The sequence below is a fragment of the Zeus faber genome, assembly GCF_960531495.2.
Source record: "Zeus faber genome assembly, chromosome: 20".
NCBI lineage: Eukaryota > Metazoa > Chordata > Actinopteri > Zeiformes > Zeidae > Zeus > Zeus faber.
The window spans coordinates 17,952,043-17,973,966 of NC_137207.1; the positions used below are offsets into that span (position 1 = coordinate 17,952,043).

At 48.0% G+C, this 21,924-nt stretch overlaps 1 protein-coding gene across 1 annotated transcript in view; it reads right to left on the bottom strand.

Moving 5' to 3' along the window:
* The window catches only part of LOC307245525 (zinc finger MIZ domain-containing protein 1-like), a 102,473-nt gene extending 85,134 nt beyond the window's left edge, over positions 1 to 17,339 (bottom strand). The window contains exon 1 of the mRNA XM_080021144.1: positions 17,191 to 17,339. The gene's annotated coding sequence lies outside the window, so the exon portion shown is untranslated. The remainder of the gene's footprint in view (positions 1 to 17,190) is intronic.
* Between the last annotated feature and the right edge of the window lie 4,585 nt (positions 17,340 to 21,924).

Sequence of the window (21,924 nt, forward strand, 5' to 3'; positions counted from 1 at the left end):
AAAAATGTCGGTCGGATTTGGGGGGCCCGCGCTGGCGGGTGGCGGCGGTGGCGGCGGCGGCTCCTTGGCTTTCGGAAACAGGAAGTTAGACGCACCGGGGCTCCCTCACCCCGTGACAGGACAAACAAGGTTTCGGAAAAACAAAAACCCACCGGGGCTTCTTTGTCAGCCCAGAGTGGTTCCCCCGCGAGCCGGAGGAAAACCCTCTCTCTCTCACCCGCCCGCCCTCCCTCCCTCCCTCCCTCCCTCCCTCCTCCGCCAAGCGCCTGAGCTTGTGACTGGAGCCGTTGTCAACACGCTGCGCTACGTTTTTAGACGGCGGGGGCGGGCAGAATCGCTTTGATCCACTTTGAGGCGTGTCTTCCCCCCATCGCCGCCCGTCGGTTACAGTCGGTCTCAGTTATATATCGCTCGCGAGGGGGTTGTTCGGCTCAAACCGATTACTCAACGCTTGGTGGCTGCAGGGCGGGGGGAGGGGGGTTCCTCGTTGTCGCATTGAATCCTTAAGCCTGAAAATGAGGAGGTCGGCGATTGGAGTTTGGAAGAAGAAGCCACCCGCCTCCGCTGACGGATGACCCCGGAGTGACGCCGAAATTCTGTCGTGAACTTGACAAAGTGCAGAGATGTGAGGCAGAGCAAGCCCCACGCTGGGGTTTCTCTGCGAGGGGGAAACAATGGGCGTCTGAGCTGGTTTCTGGCCCGAACAATGGCAGGATGACATGGAGCCTGACAGACAGCCACGCTGCAGACAGGAGAGGCGGGCTTCACAGAGGAACAGCCCTGCCAAGAAATCTCCCACTCTTCCCATTTCCTCTACCCCCGGTCTTTTATGTACTTTGGCACCCCTTCCATTTATGACTCAAGGATGAACAGTCAAACATTTAGTACTCATTCGAACACACCATTGAGACACAAGCCGAGGAAAAGCAGTACAGCCTATACAGCTGCACATAGTAGGCCTATAATAAAAAATGAAAAAAAAAAATAGTAATAATAATAATAATAATAATAAATATAGCTGCAGGCAGAATTACAGTTTTCCGGGTTCTCTGAAATGCAGCACGATTTTCCGAGTTTACATTGAACGCCGCATCGGCTCCCCCTGGTCTGTCGTCTCCTGGTTGCTCGTCTCGCGGAGCAACCACTATGTGGTCTACACACCGCAACTCTCCGAGATGGAAACCAAACTTAATATAGACTAATATAATTGTTTTGTTATATACTTATAAACTATTATATACTAACTATGAATGGCAACACACGTGTGACACGTGACCAACCAAATGTATATATATACTGAACACAACTCAAATATGCCACATTCCATTATCAACAAAAATTTGGGTCATGTTCTCTAACCGTTGTTTATCACACTACAACCACGCCTCCATTTCGTCACAATGCACAATTCCACCGAAGCAGGAAAAGCAATAACACGGAATTATTGCCCGGCCCTTCCCCCGCACGCCACCGCTCGCGCCCGAGAGTGCCAAGTTCAGGAGGTGATGAAATCTGAAAAGTCCGATGCGCGCCACTCTGCGGCACCGAGAGTGCTCTCCATTATTGATGGCCTCCGAGCGGGACTTTAGAGCGTCTTTCGCCCCTCTTATCAATCATTCATCGGCCTTCCACTGAAGACCCCGCAAGCCTCTGGTGTCAAATCACACCGGAAAAAAAGCGGGACGGAAAGCGCCGCATAGCGGTTCTCCTTTAATTAGACGAGTTAATCCGCGGGGGCGATCAACGGGGCTGAAGGCGCGGCGCGGCGGAAGGGCGCGTCCCGGCCCGATCGCCAGATACAGAGCGTCCCCTTCCCGGCCCCATGAATTAACCGCACAACGCGACAACGCCGAATCCCCGTCGCTCAGCTCCACTCCCTCCACGCCCGTCACCCCCCCCCCCCCCCCCCCGGAAAACACACTCCCCGGGTGCCCCGCCAATCTGGGAGACTGGAATTGGGAATGCGACACGGGAACGGATGGGAAAACGACATGATTGCGTCGCGCAATCCTCCCCTCTCATCCATCCTCGCCCGTTTCTAACCAGGATCCCATTTCGCTCAAATACAGCAGACTCCCTCCGCCGCCCCCCCACCCACCCCCTTTGGAAGACAAACATAATCAAACTTTGTTTTCTCTCGCCCTCCATCCCTCCCTCTCCGGATGCTCTCTCTCTCTCTCTCTCTCTTTCTCTCTCTCTCTCTCTCTCTCTCTCCCCCTCTGGAGTGGAATTGAAAGCACATCCCGCCGAGTTCTTCGGTGGCGATCTCCAATTACCTTCTGCGTGCGAGTGTTCACTGCACTGGAACCTTTCCATTTCATCATCGCACCCAAGCTACACCCCACACCCCCCAACCCTGGCCCCCACCTCTCCCCAGCCCCCAATCCCAACACACACACAGACACACACACAGACACACACACAGACAGACAACCAGCAGCAAACACAGCAGACCGTGTCATCTGTGTACAGGGGGGGGTGGAGGGGTCAGAGCACTAGCAAATTCCTGGGTTTGTCCTGGGGAAAAAAAAAAAAAAAAAAGATATATTCATTTCTATACAAACCACAGGTGCAGTGAGGGGTTTCTCACCCCCAGTGAAAGCCCAGGGGAGGGGGGAGTCAGGGATGGGGGTGGGTTGGGGTGGCGGGCTGCGATGCTCAGCACCACTCTGGGCCCTGTTTGTCACTGTTGTTTTGTCGGGTAAAGAAACATGTTTCTGTTGTTGTCGTTGCTGTTTGATAATTCCCCTCCCCCAATTAGAACCGTTTCCAGCGTGCCCTTGTGCAATCTTCAAAAGCCAGGGATGTGATCCCTCCCCGGCTCTGTCCGATGGCTTTAAGTCGGACTGGAGTGATGAATCACTTGACGCAACTTCCATTCCAGGGGCCAATTCACGACTCAAATCAATACCCGTCTCTCTCTCTCTCTCTCTCTCTCTCTCTCTTTCTCTCTCTCTTTCTCTCTCTCTCTCTCTCTCTCTCTCCCTCCCTCCCTCCCTCCCTCTCCCCCGTCTCGTTGCAACATCCTGCAAATTATTAATCTCGGGGATCAGCCGCATTGGTTGGTTCACTCAGGTTCACTCGTTTACTCAGGAAACTTTAGGTTTGTTGCGCCAGGCGGTAAAGAGAGTTCAGACCCCGACACCGCAGCCCCCGGCGCCGCTGCCAAAGAGCAGTCACGGCGGTCTAGACGCGGCCGAGCGGCCGGCGAGCGGGGGCCCCCGCCGGCCGAGAGCGCTCTCTCGCAGCGCGCCAGGAATTCAGAGAGAGAGAGAGAGAGAGAGAGAGAGGAAATGCACGAGTGCGAGCCAGGAGGGAGCAGAGTGCGTCCCGGAGGTGTTGGGGCGGCGACTGCAGGACGCGGGGGGGCCCCTGTCCCACCACGCACGCACGCACGCACACGCACACGCACACGCACACACACACACACACACCCCCATCCCCCTTCTCCTATTTCTAGGGCGCCTTGACTCGTACCAGACTCTCTACAAAAAAAAGCTTACACACACACACACACACACACACACACACACACACACACACACACACACACACACACACACACACACACACACACACACACACACACACACACACACACACACACACACACACACACACACACCGGGCAAAACTCAGGAACAGGAAACGTTTGCCAGGTTCTAGGAAATCACCACGCAACAGAAAACAAACAACAACATCTACTCGTGGAAAGAAAGAAGAAAGGACGAGGTTTTGGCCGAACGGTTTCTTTGCAAAAAGAAAGAAAGAAAGAAAGAAAGAAAGAAAGAAAGAAAGAACCAGCCTGGTGCAGGTGGAGTATCCCGGTCTGGTGGCGGCCGCACGGCTGGCTGAAGGCTCACACCGGTACCCGGGGTCATGAATATTCAGCGAGCAGGTAAATGAGGCAGATAGCACTTGACATGTCGAACATCCACCTTTGGCATCCCACCCCTCCACGACGACCGCGAGGAGGTCGAGGAGGCGGGAACAAACACTTTTTTTGTTTGCAGGCCGGGAAAACAAAACCTCCGTTGATATATTGACCAAAGAGCGCCGACCGCCCCCCCCCCAAAAGCTCCCGTCACCTCAGCGGGAATTCAGCCGCCGAGGTCTCGGAGTCTGGCAACGAAACACAATCTTGTAGCATTATGCCTTTTTTTTTTTTTTCTTGCAATACGCTGACATTTACATTCCTGGGAAAACATGTTTTCCTTGACTATAATCCCAGTGCTGGTATCAAAATGTTTGCTCTCTAAATATTTACCAACCCAGCGCGTCACATCCAAAGCCTCGCGCAGGCACCTTGAGACACTTTTTTTCCTTTTTCTTTTTTTCTCTCCCCCAAGTGTTGTGTCCCAAAGGGGATGCGAGTGAAAGGCGCTACACACTCCCTCGCGAGCGAGCAAACTCTGTGAACGCGCGGCGCTCCCACCCCCCTCCCGCAACACCTCAAACCGGCATTCCTCCCACAGACGATCCATACTATTGAAATTTACAGCGCGGCGGGTAAGGGAGCGTCGCGTGAAACAAAGCCGCGACGACGACAAAAAAATAATAATACAAAAATACAAACAGACACATTAGTGGATGTGTTAAAGCGATAAGCGTGGCGCTGATGCGTCCCCTACCACCTTCATCCACATGACTTATCCAGGTAAGCCATTTAACATCGGGGGGGTTGTGCACGCAGGCACGCACACACTCAACACAAACACACACACTATAATGTCGGGGGGGAGTGGGAGGGTTGTGCACGCACGCACGCACCCACACAAACATACACTATACTATTTGTCAATAGAGGGCCAAACACAAAGGGGGCCGGGGGCAGAGTGGAGTGCAGACCCTCCCCAGCTGCAGCTCTAGAAAATCCCACGAGAGGAGAGGGGTGTGGGGGGCGGGATTTGTGACTCGACGTATCCCACACACACACACACACACACACACACACACACACACACACACACACACACACACACACACACACACACACACACACACACACACACACACACACACACACACACACACACACACACACACACCAGCGTGTGCCTGGCTTCCCAATGAATCGAGGGGCTGTGAGCCACCATTACCAATCACGACGCCTGTCGCACCGAAAGCCACAGACGACGACGACGACGACTCCTCCTCCTCCTCCTCCTCCTCCTCCTCCATCACCCCCCACCCCCCAACACGCCAGGCCTCCTCCCCCCTCCTGATAAGCTGCCTTGCCAGCCTCGCCGCGCCTTGCCATGCCAGCGTCACCGCTGAAGGCTCCGTTTGCACAGCCACTTCATTGTTACCCGGCAAGACCGGACAACTGCACTTTGGACCCTTTGCGCTAGGGCCGCGGCATTGTATTTATTATTATTATTTTTTTTTCTTCCTCCTGCGGGCAAGCACCAGCGCGTTTTATCTGCATTTATTGATAAGAACGTAAACAGTATCCAACGCAGATTTAGCGAGCGCGTCACAAGCCGGTGAGTTTTTCTGCCCGCCGGTGCCGAGATCCACTGCTTGGCCGACCTTTTCCACCAAGCCATATTGAGCGTAATGGCCGGGCTGAGCTAAGTGATTGCGTTTTATGAGCGCATTTAACTTGATACAATATTGGATGACAAATGACCGCGGAATAGGTTAGGCCCGCATGAGACAAAGATAATGGCGCGACATACTAAACACCGAGCCCGTTCGCGCTCAGACGGATATGCGCCGAAGCTGACGTCCGGACAGAATTTCCAAATAAACAGTTCCCCGACGCACTGTTAGGATTCGGCGGAAGAGGCATTGCCTACAAAGGGCTGGATGACTACCTCGTCGTTTTTTTGGCTCGCCCTCGACAGTCAAAAACTGATATGAATTACAGACAGAGTCCCCCCTCCCCCCACATTTGGTCAATGGCCAGAGGTAAATCAAAGCGGTTCCGCAGCGCGCATGGAGGAAGTGTCTCAATGAAGCATTTTCGATTTGGCCCCTTTGAGTCGTAACATTTCTCCACCGCTCTGTAGAACACGCCGCTTGCCCTGCAAGAAAACAGGAACCGCGCACGTAGCTACCGCGGCCCGGGCGTTAAATGAGCCTGGCACGACCCGCGTATTTGATTTGCGCTTTGGCCGGAAAAACAAGGTGGCGCAGCTTCTGCAACCCCCCCCCTAGTCATTCCCTGCTGTGAAGAAACAATGTCGCCTACTCTGCACACTCCTCCAGTCAGCCACATCCTCTTGGATTTTATGACTGGTTAAAATGCAACCATTAAATATTCATGTGCAAGGGCTTTCACCCATGAAGCAGTCCCCCCCCCCCACTCTCTCCCCAAGCTTTAGAGAAAGTGAGAAACTTTTTTGATTTTAACTGACAGGAACTAAATATTGAAAGGGAAGCATCGGGAGTTCAGCTAAGTGGAGGCTCGTCCTCGCCGACGACAGGATTCCATCTAATATTAGTCTCCCTGGCTTGAGGTTTCATTGTCCTTAGAACTCTGCCCTTGGAAATTCATGGTTAATTCCAGTACAGTCGCAGGTGGAAGGAGAATTACCATCGTACCATCACCAGATGTCTGATCATCATCACCAAAAAGGTCGGTCGTACTTTTCTCCCTAATTCAAATCTAATGCTGAGTCGATGGGCCAATATGCGGAAACACTAGATATACACTAGATATAAAAGACTGAGGGAGACGTTTGGACTCGGTTGAGCAGGTCTGAGCTGTGAGGGTCTTTGCTGCAAACATGAGGGAAATTCTGCAGCAATTCATTTGTATACACCTGATTTGCATTTCCATATAAATCAAGGTTCTGAAACATGCTGGGAGCATCTTTGAATAAGGGATTATGTAGACACATTAAAGACACTACTCAGGGTCCTCATGTGTTACGACTACATTTTATATCACTATATTCAAGGCGGCAAATATGTATGTGACAAATAAACTTCTTGAATCCTGAAATAACATGCACACAGCGAATCATCAAGTTCAATATGGTTACTGGTGTTTTATCTATATCAGTTTGATACAAGCTTGAAAAATAAGTCATCTCTGAAGCATGTATGCAATACATTGAAACGCTTAGTCATTCACAGGTGATAGTAAGTCAGCTATGCATTGCTATTGACCAGTATATAGTCTGAATAATGGTTTGAATGCAACCCTGAAATAATCTGGAATTACCCGGAGGAGCTATATGTGTGAGCACAAATGCCTGATTCATTTGGACCGGATATAACCTTGACTTTACCCAGACAGCACCCTAGTACAAAGTCTGTGTAATGTCCGATTGAGCGGTGTGTGTGAACGGAGCAGGTGATTGTCCGGATCATTCACAGTGAGTATGAGCGAGTGGGCGTGTCGCGTGTTGATGACGTCTCTATGATGCACCAGATATTTACCTTTCTGCAGAACTTCACGCACTGAGCGTAGCTTAGTGCTCCTTTCTGCTTACCTATATATTCCTTTCCGCGCTCTCTTGGGTGTGCTAAAACTCTGCAACCTCACTGGGTCATTGCGTCACATCCTGCCTCCTGCACGCTCTACCCAGGCTCAGCCCCTTGACTAAACCAAACAGAGTATTTCCAGGTAGTCTCAACGCCCCTGAGACGGACAATCTCCGGTTGTGTGCTGTATGTGTGAAAGGGCAACTCTGGACAATATCCGGTGTTCATGTGTGAAAGCAGTTTTTGTGTGAGTGTGTGTGTATATATACAGTATATGTGAGTGTGCGTGTGTGTATGTGCGCGCACACACACACACACACACACACACACATACACACAAAATTAAATAATATTATTAAAATAATAAAAATAATATATTAAAACCCAAACAAAGCTGAGAATCCCTTCTGAAAACTACTCATTTGATGGAGCTCTTTTTTATAAATAAGACTATTAAAGAAAATGCTGGTGAAATTGGCCATTTCGTTCGGTTATTATTAACAGCCAGAAAAATGTGCTTTGTAAAATGTGACAACAGTTAAATTGTCCAAAAAAACGAACTCAGTGCTCACAAATAAAAAACAATAAAAAAAACAGGACCCTTCCACTTTTTCCATTGAGCACTTAACGAGCACATAATTCAATGTAATGACTTACAGTGATACAAGTCTGAGCAGAATTCACTGTGACAGATTGAATGGAACTTAAATATAATTACGGCGCATATGATCCTCTCCACAGCCCCTCGCTCTGACAAAGTGTCTCGCCCGCTGCTGCACACAGGATCTACTTTTTTTTTCGCCGCCAGTAATACACTTTTTCAATTTACTCATCGCGACTGGTCAGCGGCAACAAATTGCAGCCCCTGTAAGCCCAAGCTAAACGTATCAGAGCCTTGGGTGGCGGGGGCTTATGCTGCATTCACATGGAACACGGGAGACGGAATAACGGCACTTTCTGAACGGCACGGGGGAGCGGGAGGGGGCTCCGCTGTAAAACGTGACGATATGTTGCTATGGTGATGTACAAAGACTCCAATACAATATATCAAACTAAATGATTTTGTGTCCGTTATTATATATAATAATTTTAGTAATGCATGTAGCTACAAAATGGAATTTTGTAGCTTTATAATATATTTTATTGCAAACTTAAGTGAATGTTAAATTCCCTCCAAATCATATTGTTATTCGTAGTTGGTTCACTTTACACAAAGCATCATATTCATCTCCAAGCAGATTTGACAATGGATTATTTCGGTTTATGGATATAAAAAAGTTTAAATATTTTAACTTGGACGGCAAACGCAGTGTACCGTTGCCGGTGTTCTCTGCCGGTCGGACGCCATTCTGTCGTCCACTAACACGACTCCCGTCCACCGTGTTCCAATGCGAGTCCAGCATTAATGGGCGGCGCCGCTCCTGAATGAGGGCGGCAAGCGGCTATGATTGTTGCCGTGAACCCAAACACAGCCGCGCCGTTTGACCTTGCGCTGCAGAAGGTGAACCGCAGCGATGTGTTTCTTCTTACAGACAACAGCTGCAGCTAATAATTGGAATAATGAGCCGACATTCGCAGAACAGATGCTTTTTTTTTTTTTTTTTTTTTTTCCTCTCAAAGTACTGAAAACGTACCGCGCGCGAAACCACGGTGTGGTTAAACCGATGCAACTGCCGCGAAGGTGTTTAATGCAAGGGATAATATAGAAACATGGAACGAGTTCAGATTAGGCGATAAATGCAGACGTAACACGATTCATGGTTATTGAAAGAAAACATAAACAAAGCAGAGAAACAAAAAGAAAAAGCTGCAAAACTTGCTTAAAATCAGCAACGCATTAGGGTCAATTTCCAGCGTATAAACCACAAGGCCCAAACTCCCCAGCCGGCCAGGATTAGGTTTCACATTCCTCACTCAAATATCAGTGTCATTGTACATTTCCAAATGCTACTTTGCACATTGCTCATCTTATATCCTATTATATTTTGCATTTTGTTTTAAATAAATAAATGTATGTTCTTGAGCTGTTTATTACTTTGCTCTCTTCTGTATATATTGTGTGAATTTGAGGGAGAGCGGTTGGATCAGACGATGTCGAGACGATTCCAACTTTTCCCTCCTGGTGATGTTCAGAGGACAGAGGTGATGTTCGTCTCTCGTGTACTTTTGTCTGAGCGGAGTGGGGTGCCCCCGCAAACACCGCCACCCAACTCCTCCGTGGATGGAGGAGGGCGCTGGGCGGCCCTGACTCACACCCAGTTGAGGAATCCTCGCCCACTGTGGACCTCGCCTCCTTCCACGCGCCGTGCGCCCGTCATGGCCCGCCGCCGCCCCGACCCCACAGCGGGGGAATGTGACTCACACATGCCCTCCCTTTTAAAGCAGATGGTCAAAAATAGCGTTCCAACATCGACAGGGTTTTTTTTTGTATACTGGGGGAGGGGGCTTTTTTCGGGGGGCCCGCGGAACTGTTTGTCAGTCGGAGCGGCGAGCGGAGGTCCGGTGTGTTTGTGTGTGTGGTCATCAAGGAGTAAAAATAATCCGGTCAGTAACCGCCATTCCCTGTTTGATACCGACAACACCCGTCGTCAGAAAAAAAGGCTTATGCAATCTGCGCCTATAAATAGGAGTGTGAATGTGTGTCTCATATGTGCATGATTGTGCATGTGTGTGAGTGTTAAAAATACGTCTCACAAAAAAAACACGGCCGGATAAATGGTCATTAATGGATAATTCTTCAGATGATCTATCATTGAGCACAGCTGTATGTTAAAATCCAAGTTGTTTTTTGGGTCAAAAAGCCAGCCAGCCACCTGATGAGGAAGCGGGCGGGACGTGTTTACAGAAGAAGTTATTTGGAGTCAGCGCTGGAACAGCCCCTAGCCTGGAAAAGAGTATTTCTTTAATCACCTACCATCTGGGCCAATACATAAACACACATTGATCCAAAACAACCTGAGCCGAGCTTTGGGTAAATGTGTTTCAAATTGTTCAGGACGGATGGCGGTACGGCACAGGCAGTGTCCTCACGTTGGGTCAAGTCAGATTGACCAGGTTGGACTTCCGTGCTGTGCAAATGCAGAAAATCTGGCCAGAGCAGCGATGAATACTCAAAACAAACTATTTTGGATAGCCGGGGGAAAAAAAAAAAACCGGGGAAGCAATGCAACAAAAACTGGCACAGCCAACTCAACTGTACAGAGAGTCATCGACGCCATAGCCTGTGTATAAAACACGAGACGTTGGAAAACTATGGAAGGGATAATGTGCAGCCAGTTGGTCATTATTCTGATTATTACACGGCTACTTGGAAAACATAATAATATACTGATTACAGCCTGACTGATGCCAGATTTTTGAGTCCTAGCCCACTGATGCTTTGACCGATGTTTTGAAAATGTTTTGATCAATTTGAAAAACTTTTATGCGGTTAAAGTCTCTATATTTGAGAAAATTAAACCTAAAAAACGTATAGAAAATAAACACACTTTTCGATAAAAGGAAAGTCAAAGATGATATTGCGTTTTTCCAACTACCAGTGATCGCATCATCATTTCTGAAACAAATTCGTTTTTCTGAGTTTCCCATGAACGCAGCATCGCTCCATGCTTGGAGAGCCGCGTCAGTGTCCAAGCGCCAGTGGAAACCAACATGGACGGCTTTAGAATGCCTAGTCGGACCTCTGCGCTTATTTTGGTGAGTAACTTAAAAGTAGCGGAAAACAGACAAGTACAATGATCAATGTTTTTTTTTTTTTTGTTTATTACACTTCAGGATCGGCTGCATAACTGTCGATCCCAATGCGGTCAAAAAAAATTAATAAAAATCTGATCGGGACGGAGCATTCCGGAGCCGCGTGACAATATTGATGAGCCGGTCACAAACTAGCTACTACAAGCAGCACATTGTACAGCCACCCCCACCCCCGTGCTTCAAGCAGAAGGTTGTGGGCTTAACAGGGGCAGTCGAGCAGCGAGGTGGAAACTGGAGGGTGACTAATATTGTTTCTATGGTACCATGCCTGTTCAAATGCCCTTGGGCCCCGGCCCTGCGCTAAATGGCACAAGGAACAATACAATGCACTCCAAAATGACTCCGGGCCCTAACCTTTGAGATGCAAATGGGTTAAAGGACAGAGTTTGCTATCTGGGATGGATATGGAAAGAGCGATTTTTCAGCGATAACGCGGCGTTTATTGCGGCGTGTCCGACCGGGCGGCCCGAACGCCGCGCTTTGTTTTTTCTGTCGCGACACATCGGTTGGCCCGGTTATATACGCTGTAGGAGAGAGAAAAAAGGAAAAAGGCCAAAAACGACCTCCACCCGACAAAACTATTTGGGGAAACGCCACGGTTGACATTCAAATGAAGCGCCGCGCGCCGGGTCACGCGAGGCTCTGCAACAATGAATATGCAAAAATAATCCAGGCGGTATGCAAAGGGGTGTTTAGATAGCATAACTCCAAATGTGTCGGCGAAAAACGCGGCAATGGATGGATGATGATGAGAGGCGGAGTGAGTGGATTTTATCTGCTGGTGTGCCCCCCCCACCGCCGCCCCCACCCCCACCCCCCATCTGACCAACGAACCTGAACATATTTGACAAACACTTTCAACGCGTTTGTGTGGGAGCAAGGGACTGTTGTAAATGTATCTCGGGGCGGGGGAGAGAGCAAGCAAGGGAGAGAGAGAGAGAGAGGGAGAGAGAGAGAGAGAGGGCGAGCGAGAGAGAGGGAGAGAGGGAATGGGGGGGGGGGGTTGGGAGGCTGTTCCCCATGTATTAGTAAATCCCAGTTAATTTGCCCTGTCAGAGAACAATGAGATATAGACCCCCACAGGCTCTGTTGAATGTAATTCCACCACTTCCACAGAATCACCTTCATTACTCACCGGAGCTGCGGACTCCCCCCCATACCCCCCAAAAAAAGAATAATAAAAAAAAAAGAAAACTGGACTGGAGCTCAGACAATAATACCGGGGTGAAAATCGACGCTCCCAAACGGGCGTCCCGTCAGGGCACTTTTGTCGTTATTTCCACGAGTTAGCAATATACTGCATTTCCCGACACAGTCCCCCACGTGACATTTTGGAGGTGGGAGATCTCCACCCGTTGTATTTTCTGTTGTCTTTCTAGCCGGGGGCCCCGACCTCTGTCGAATTCGTCGGCTCGACCGACCCCAGACTTTGCAATAAAATAAAAAATAAAAAATAAATTTTAAAGTAAAAAAAAACCCTTTGACTTCATGCTGCGCCGTGACATCCTCTGTGTTGTGTTTTTCACAGCGCGTCACATTTAAGATGCATGAGCCTGTGACTGCTGTGTGGCTTTAAAGCTTCCGTCCTGATTTTTTTTTTTTTTTAAGAGTATAGTCCTCTAACAAGTTCGACAATCAAAGTGTCACATAAGTCCAAAAATGTTTTTGTTTTTTTTGGAGACATCCGTATAAGGCGGATGCGGACGGCGGCTCGGGGAAGAGGCCGGCCTTGTTGTCGGGACGAACGAGGGCGTGCGCAGGGGTCAGGGGTGTTTTCCCCCCAAACGGCCCCCACACCGGGGCCCGCAAACCCCCCCCAGTCTGTTTGGTATGGATTTACACCAAAGCTTTTTTTATTAAGTCACATCATTCACGGCCTCTCGTGGACGGGATAGATAAGATTAAGTGAGATTACGCGGAGAGGGGCTCCCTAAAAAGAGCAAAAATAACACACTCAATACTTAGCAGACGAGTCAACAGCGGGATTAAGCCGAACAGACACGTTCAAATCCAAGACGGCTAATTCGGACAATGGTCACCCCCCACTCGGCGGGCTCGACTAATAAGCGGCCGCAGACGTTGGTCCGAGCGGCCTCAAGTGTGGCCCCAGATTCGCTCACGTGCTATTCCAGAAAAAAATAAAAATAAAAAAAAAATACAAGACATCCTCGGCCCCATCATTTCGCTACCATATTTGGACAGTATAACAATCTGACCTCTCTCTCTCTCTCTCTCTCTGTCTGTCTGTCTCTCTGCCTCCCTCCCTCCCTCCCTCTCTCACAGAGGTTGCACAGTCTAACGTGATTAAATGATCTGTGGTCTGGCGTCACTCCCCAGCACCTCTCCCATCCCTCACTCCACCCCGTAGCTCCCTCTTGCACAAATGCAAAAAGAACAAAGGGGGGGGGGGTGGGAGACAAAAACAAAAACAAAAAACTCAGGATTGCCTCTGCCTTGTTTTGAAAACACAAACCTGGTATGAACAGTCAATAGCTACTGTGTGTGACCTGCCACTTGTATCTCCAAGCCGCCTGGCAGGACATCTTTTCCCTCCATCTGCCGCCGCCACCGGGGCGAAGCTTCACCCATCCCGCAAACGTATCTGCCGCCACCCGGCGCGGGAGAACGAGCAACACACGGGCGAGCGGAGGAGGGGGTAAAAAAATAAAAATAAAAAGCCTAGCGCGTACGCCGCCGGCCCGCATTTGCGCCGTCACCGTAAACGGACGACGTATATTGCCGTCGGGGCGGGGGGGTACCTGCGAAACAAGCCGTAAAACACACTGACGCGGGGGCTACCGACGGAGGCGCCAGAATCGCCCGGTGACACACTTTCTGTCCGGAACGGCACCGAGACGGCCCCGCATTCTTCTTACTCAGTGAAAAATGAAAATAGCCGCACCAGTCGGGGTGATTCATCCCCGGTGCTCACTCTGCCGAGCGAAGACGGCGCAGGAAAGGACCTTGAGCCAAGCCTACGCACACGCGCGCGCACGCACACGCACACACACACACACACACACACACACACACACACACACACACGCACACACCTCCTACGGGCTCCGGCCGACGAAGGGGGTTGGGCGGGCGCCGGCCTTCTGCGCCTCCGCCTTTTTTTGCGGTCAGATTAATAGAGAGGGCTTTCCATATATCCGTCCGACCGGGGGACCCCCTTCCCCCTGCGTCGGCGATCGGTAACGTCGCGACGCACTTACGCGCCGCTTGAGAAACACGACCCGTTTACCAGGCGCCGGGCATCCCAACACGCCGGCCGATGTTCTCGTTTAACTTCAGTTGCACGAATCCGAGAGACGAGGTTTCAATGATCCGACCACGCCCCCGCGTCACGTGGGCACGAAGTGAAGCCGTAGGCGCCGGGGCAGCGTTCGAGTCGAGCGCGCGGACGAGGCGCCGGCGCTGGAGGGCGGCTCGTCGAGGGGAGCGGGGGTTCGGTCGGCGCGCAGGCAGGGCGGCGGGGCTGCCAGAGGTAATGAGGCCTCTTGTGTGTCCTCTCTGATCCGAGCGTTGAATAATTTCCCATGTGGCACGGCCATTTCCAGCTTCCGCCTGCGCTCTCACCTTATCGAGTGGGTGGATGAAGAGCCTGAGCGGGGCTCCCGCCTTCCGCCTGAAACAACGTGCCGCCGCCGCCGCCGCCACACACGGGCCCCGGGAAAGGCGGCTTCCGGGGGAAACGGCCCTCCCACGGCGCTTTGTATCCCACTGACGTATGCATTGATAAAGAGGGAGTGAAGTGGCTGCAATGCTTTGGTCCTGTGAAGCTCCCCGCCCCCGCCTCTTCCTTTATGTCAATAAACTGATAAACTGAAGAAGGCAAAAAAAATAATAATAATTAAAAAAAAAATCACAGAATCATTAACGAGGTAAAAAGGTTTTGCGGTTGCTGTACCAACAGCCAAATGTTCTTTTGGAGTTGTATTCCCTTTCACAATGCTCTAAAGTCTTGCATTGGTCAGTTTTGTGAAAGCGGAGTTAATAAATGGTCTACTTCTGCGCCCAGACGCACGTGCTGGGTTGCAGATCTCGGTTTCAATGTGTCTTTTGTTTGACGGCTGGTGTTTCAACATCCTCAGCTTGAATAGAAGAAGGTCAGCCCGGTGGGGTCGGCCCCATGGTTATTCAGGAGCTCAACCTGGGGCCAGAGAGGAGGGGGGGGGGGGAGAAAAAAAAAAAAAAAAAAAAAGGAAGGGAGGTGGGATATCTGGCGTGGAAAGGGACGGGGGGACAGAAAGAAAACAAAGATCACCCCCCCTACGTCAGACGCCGCGATGAATTCCCGTGTTTTTCTTTAATCGGGCGACCGATGTGGAACACCAAGACCCCCCCCCCCCCCCCCCCCCGACAAACAAGAGTTTAGTCACTGGCTCATTACACATGCCAAGTGCTCGCCCATATGACACATGCAAATCTGAGGTCATCCCTTGCAGGGATTTGAGCGATGGGCTCGGGAGGCAAACAATGCACCAGGTGCAAAATCACGCATGCGGAGATACATCTCCACTGCGCTTGATAGTTTGTGAGGATTAAAAGAAGGGAAAAAATAAAAATAAATAAAAAAGTCAAAAGGGGGGGGGGGGGGGGGGGTACATCAAGAGCTGTCGCGAAGACGCCAGCCCCCTACGTCCCATTCAAAACAACCGGGCCAAACAGTTATTCGAACCAACGGCAACACTTAAGTTGCCGGACAAAAAATGTAAACATATTGCCAAGCCGGTGTTCCCTGGCGTGAGCTACCCAAGCCACTGAATAGTGTCACTAGAGAAAGTTTCATGTGTCGCACAACAGCTGTGTCCAGACAGTGCGGCACAAGAGCCCCGACGCAGACTCAATACTAACTTTTTTTGGAAGAGATGCTCAATAAGCATCTACTATACATAATATCACAAACTTTCTGAAGAGGAGATCCTGTAAGGCCTCTAATGACATAAAACTACACCTAGTCCACAGGACGTGGGCCTCTCTCTCTCTCTCTCTCTCTCTCTCTCTCTCTCTCTCTCTCTCTCTCTCATTGACAATGGTTAAGAGTGCCAGAGCAGGGAGCTCTTGTCTGGCTTACTTCTTTCCCCTCCCCGCTTGGCTGTTCTTTTGCTTCCTGGACAGATGTACAGCAGTGAAAAGGAACCTAACTGTAGTATTTGAGGGGGCCCTCAGTCCCAACAGGACCCACATGCAGCCAGGAGGAATTCGGAGGGGGGAGTCAACTTGTTCAAAACCATATAAGAAGCAAGACCTGCCCCCACCCCGCTTTTCACAAAACAATCAATTCACATCGAAAATCAAAAATATAGAAAATTAAAGTTTGCAAATATGGAGTAAGGTGTAATGCAATATTAAAAGGTATACCACACGCACACACGCACACACACACACACACACACACACTTGGAACACGCATAGTAATTGCAGCAACCCCTGCATGTTATTGAATCACGCTCCACAGCGTGCGTTCATCAGCAGCACCCCGGGGAGCTCCATCGAAGCACCCTATAGCACTTACAGCCCGTCTCCTCCGCGCACATCGGAGCCGCGAGGAAGCCGGACCCACCTCCCGAGCCCCCCTGCGTCGCCCCCCCCCCCCCCCCCCCCCACCACCCCCCCAACTCGCGCGCACACATGGACCTCGGCTCGATTCATTCTCCCACAGAACGCTCGGCGATACACGTTTTTAAACGCGCAACCCCCCCCCCCTCCCACCACCACCCACCCACAGAGGACGGGTGGAAACGCGACAATCGCCCCCCCCCCCCCCCCCCGATCGCGTAGACACGGGGGGGTCTCCCCCACCACCACACATCTATTATCATCATTTTCTTATTTTTTATTTTTTTTTTTTTTTTATTATAAGGCTTTTTTTTTTTTTAATTCTAGGGCTGCGGAGCGCGCCTCGGCGCTTCGCTCTATTGTTGGAACAACCTCACCGAGCGACGCGCTGCGAAAACCCCGACACGCAAGAAACAATCGCGCAAGTTAACTTACCAGATTCGCCCGGAGAAAAGGGAGAGTCCTCTTTGTGATTTCGGGCGGCGGCGGCGGCGGCGGCGGCGTTTTCTGTATGTATTAAATTTTTTTTTTTTTTTTTTTTTTTTTTTTTTATATCTTCCCCTTCCCTCTCGTCACAGCCGCTGAGAACGGGCTCAGTAAGTGAATCAACTGAGGGGAGAGCGCAGTAAGTTGAAGTGTCAAATTACACTGGCTATTCTATTGCCACAGCGCCGCGCGTGGTGGCGGGCGGAAAGACCCGGAGCGGAGTTCTGTTTTTTAATGCCGTGTGAGCGCGCCGTGCGGATCGGAGCGGAGCGTCGGCGGAGAGGGGGTCGCCGCCGGTGTTTACCGCCTTGTCACCTTTATTTATTTCCTTTTTTTTAACCTCGATTTTTTTATTTATTTTATTTTTTATTTTTTTTCTCCTAAATTGAATGCTCCAAACGTGTATTGCCACTGATACTGTGGCATCCACACCTCGCCTCAGGCGTGTTTTCCTTTTCTTTGATTCTTCTTTGTATTTTTTTTTGGGGGGGGGGGGGGATATTCTTGCGTAATACTTTTTATTTTATTTTATTTTTTTAACTCATTGATTAAAATATAGTTTTATTCACACGTATTGTGTCTTGAGTTGTAGTCATCAATTGCAGCATAATTAGGCAAGGATTCACTTTTAGTCATGAAAACAAACATAATCATACATATTTTGTGATATGACATGATGAACATACAAATACAAATACTACCGCTGCTAATAAGGATAATATGATAATATTCAACCAAGTATCATTATTATTATTATTATTAGTAGTAGTAGTAGTAGTAGTAGTATTGTTGTTGTTATTATTATTGTATTATTATCATTGTTATCGTTATTATTGTTCTTGTTATAATTATTATTATTATTATTAGTAGTAGTAGTAGTAGTAGTAGTAGTATTAACATTATTTTTGTTCTTGTTGTCGTTGTTGTTACTTTTATTATGATTATTATTATTATTATTATTATTATTATTATTATTATTATTAATAATAATAATAATGTGAACGCCTCGTAGAGCCGCGGCGCGTCGACGCCGAACCCGCGGCGATTCTCCTTCCCGCTCGCGGGGGCTCGCTTCCCTCTCACGGTGGAGTCCACCCGGGCGGCGGCTCCGCGTTTTGCGGGTGGTCGGTCTCCGGTGGAGGGCTCTGAATAACAAAGACGTGTTTGAGAGCAGCGGCGGCATCGGCAGCGGGCCCGGCCGAGCGGTGACGTCACGGAAGTATGACTGTGCCAGGCGGCATCCGCGCGCCCCGCCACCGCGCCGACCTGCGGGAATAAGCGCGCACCAGTGGCCTGCGGAGTGCGCGGGGCCGTGTTCACTGAGAGAGAAAAAAAAAAAAAAAAGACAAGTGAAAGGGAAACAAACGAACAGACAAACGAATAAATAAATCAATGTACGTATGTTTTTACACGCTTGCTGCAGACTGTGCTGACTGTGTATCTTGCGTGTACATGTATCGCTTACTGCGTGTGTGTGTGTGTGTGTGTGTAAAACTTAATTTTCATTTACAAATCTACTTTAAGTGACAATTCACTTCACTATTGGGAATATAGAATAGGTGTTTAATTTTGTATATACATAATTAAACATCTATACTATATATGTAAATATATACAATGTATATATACTGTACATATCACTATATGCTGTATATACAGGTATAGCTTACTGTGTGATATACATATGCATTGTATATGTTGTTTATTATATACTGTTTATATCGCTTACTTTATTTATTGCATATTTTACAAATAAAGTTCACAATTACTACATTACTACATTTTGTTCAACTTAACTCATTCATTTTAAGCATTGTGTTGTATGTACTCAATAAAATCTATAATAACTGTTAATGGCTTTGTTTGCAATATTTTGCTGAACTTCTTATTGTACAAACAATTACACAATTTAATCATTATGTTTATTGAGGCTTAATCCTCCTGCTCATGATACACGATATTGGCCTGGTTTGAGTCCTCGCAGCCCCTGCTTGTCTGGCCTGGGTGTCCACCCCAGCTGTCTGAGTCAGGGGGAGGGATGGCCTGGAACAATAGGCGCCATTTGTCCTGCTAAAAGGTGACAGGAAGCATTGATTTCGGTCTGTACCAGGCATGTAAGCAATCCCCAAATTGGCTCATTTGAATAGTTCTCTCGTATATACAAGTGGAAAAATATTCAGTAAGTACATTCTGTGGTAATGGCATTATAAGTAAGGAACACTGTTCTTTGTTGTTCTGATTCAAGGGCGCTGGAGTCCGGTCAATATCACTAATTCTCATTTACAATCAAACCCACCTATTATCTGGGGAGTGCCACAATTTGTGTTATTTACAGCACGCCAGCATTAGGTGTTGCGCAAAGAAAACAGCAAACAAAAATGTAAACAAATCAAATTAATGAAATTACTTCTTGATTTGCTCTAATCAGAGCCTTACCGCTCTACTAGAATACACATTTAACCGTGGACCCCATTTGATACGATTTTGTCTCTGGCACCACACAGCTTATTCTTTATTGTCAGATATGATTTAGTCCAAACCTTCCATCACTGTCTATATCGTAGTTGCAGAGGTAACAGTGAAACTAGGTTCAAAGCAGTATTTACTGTACACTCTCTAACGGTGAATAATGGTGAAATTCAAACTATTAATCATTTTCCTGAGGGACCCCCTGGAACCTCTTGAAGACCCCTGGGGGTCCCTGGGGGTCCTTGAAGCACATGTTGAGAACCACTGTACTAGCGGATATTTTAGTTATTCACCTGCTAAATGCATAATAATAATAATGTGACCCATAATTGAAAAAAAGTATAATAATAAGTAATGGCAAGTCATTATTGTCATATCATAGCCATGTTATGTTATATCGATATATACTTGTTCAAATTTAAACGAAATAAAATAAAATGATATTATCATTTACCGTAGTTGATTTTGGCAGCAATTTAGCACTCTCAATCCAAAAACATAAAGCCACTGAAGCTTGTCACCAGCTCAGTGAATGCCTGTGATATTACAGTTCAGTTCATCACTGAAATTTTGGCGAAACATGACGGCGAACGACTCATATCGTTAAATAAGAAGTAGAAGGGAAAAAGTCAATATCCACTTATGGTTGAAAAGGCTGCAGTCTTTAAAGATGTGAGAAAACTGCACCTGCGCACACACACGTACACACACACACACACACACACGCACGCACACACACACACACACACACTAGGACACACACACACACAATCAAATCAACCTGCACCACTCTGCGTCCTCTGGAGCTTCCATTGTGGAAAATTAATTCGATATTCTGTCAATGTACACATTGCAGGGAGAGTTCTGATTCCTCTTCAAATATAATAACAAATATAAATAATATTGCGATAGACCAGGACAGGAACCACCAATGTGTAGAGTGTGTCTGTTTGAAAGTAATGTACGCCACCCACACAGACAAACTTACTGATGCAAACAGTAAAGTTTTTGGAATTGAATTGAATTGAATTGAATTGAATTGAATTGAATTGAATTGAATTGTGTCTTTGTTCTTGGATCCATTACCCAGGCTTTTTGGAGGGTGCAGTTGGGTTACATCATTGATTCGATTGATTTCTCTGCACCGATCACGTGTGCTGAAACGTCCTTTAACTGACATTACGGCAAGGTTCCCTATATGATGCAACTTCCTAAAAACTTGCCGTGTGTACGACCTCCGTTGAATTGATCAAATTCTGATTATCTCTCTGATGCTCTCTGCATCCTCTGTCGTGTCATTTCCTTGAAAACCTAAACGGACACAAATGACACGATACGAGTCACTGAGCCGCAGATTCATCGCCTTATGTCACACGAACAATTCCGCTCGGCCGGACCTAGAGTTGTGAAGCCTGACTAATTAAATTCACGTTTTGGTGACTTGAATATTCGCAGCCTATTGCTGTACTGTAGTCATTGGTTTACGTGCTTATTGTATTTTCTTTTGCACCATTCATGCTGCACTCTTGGAAAAGCAATTGGGAGCCATTGCTGAAACCACTGGGAATCCTAGAGAGCACCTATCACAGTGCATTACAGTTCATATCCCAAAGATGGTGTAAGCTTATTACATTACATTTTTACGGCTTCAGCTTAATATATACAGTATGTAGTATATGAAGTACTTGTATACATACGGTGTAGTACACAGCATGTCACAGTGGCCAAATCTTGATTGACACATTCCTGGCTTCAAATTGGTTAGCCTTCCCCCAGTGACCACTATGGGATGCCTAAGTGCAGGTTTCAACGATTTCTTTGCAGGAGCCTATCATATGATTGGAATGTTGTGTCACCTTCTACAATATATCCTGCAAAGCACCCCCACAATTAAACAGGATCTCTATAGCCAGACAGCTGCAAGAGGAATGGGACTGGACAGGCAAAATCCGGACAAAATGTACAATATTGCTTTAAGTTTCGGCATTTTGAGGTCAAATTTAAAAAATCATTTCTCGTGTTAAACCCGTTCAAAACTGTGAATGAAAGCTTATGTTTGGCTGCAAAAACAATGACTTTTTTTTAATGATAATATTTTTTTGTATTCAAAGAGTTTCATAATTCAGAGTTATGGCTGGTGAGATCATCAACTATGGTTTTCAAATTGAGAGCGTGGCTCTTTTTATGATTGTGGTTTTCTGAACAATTTTATTA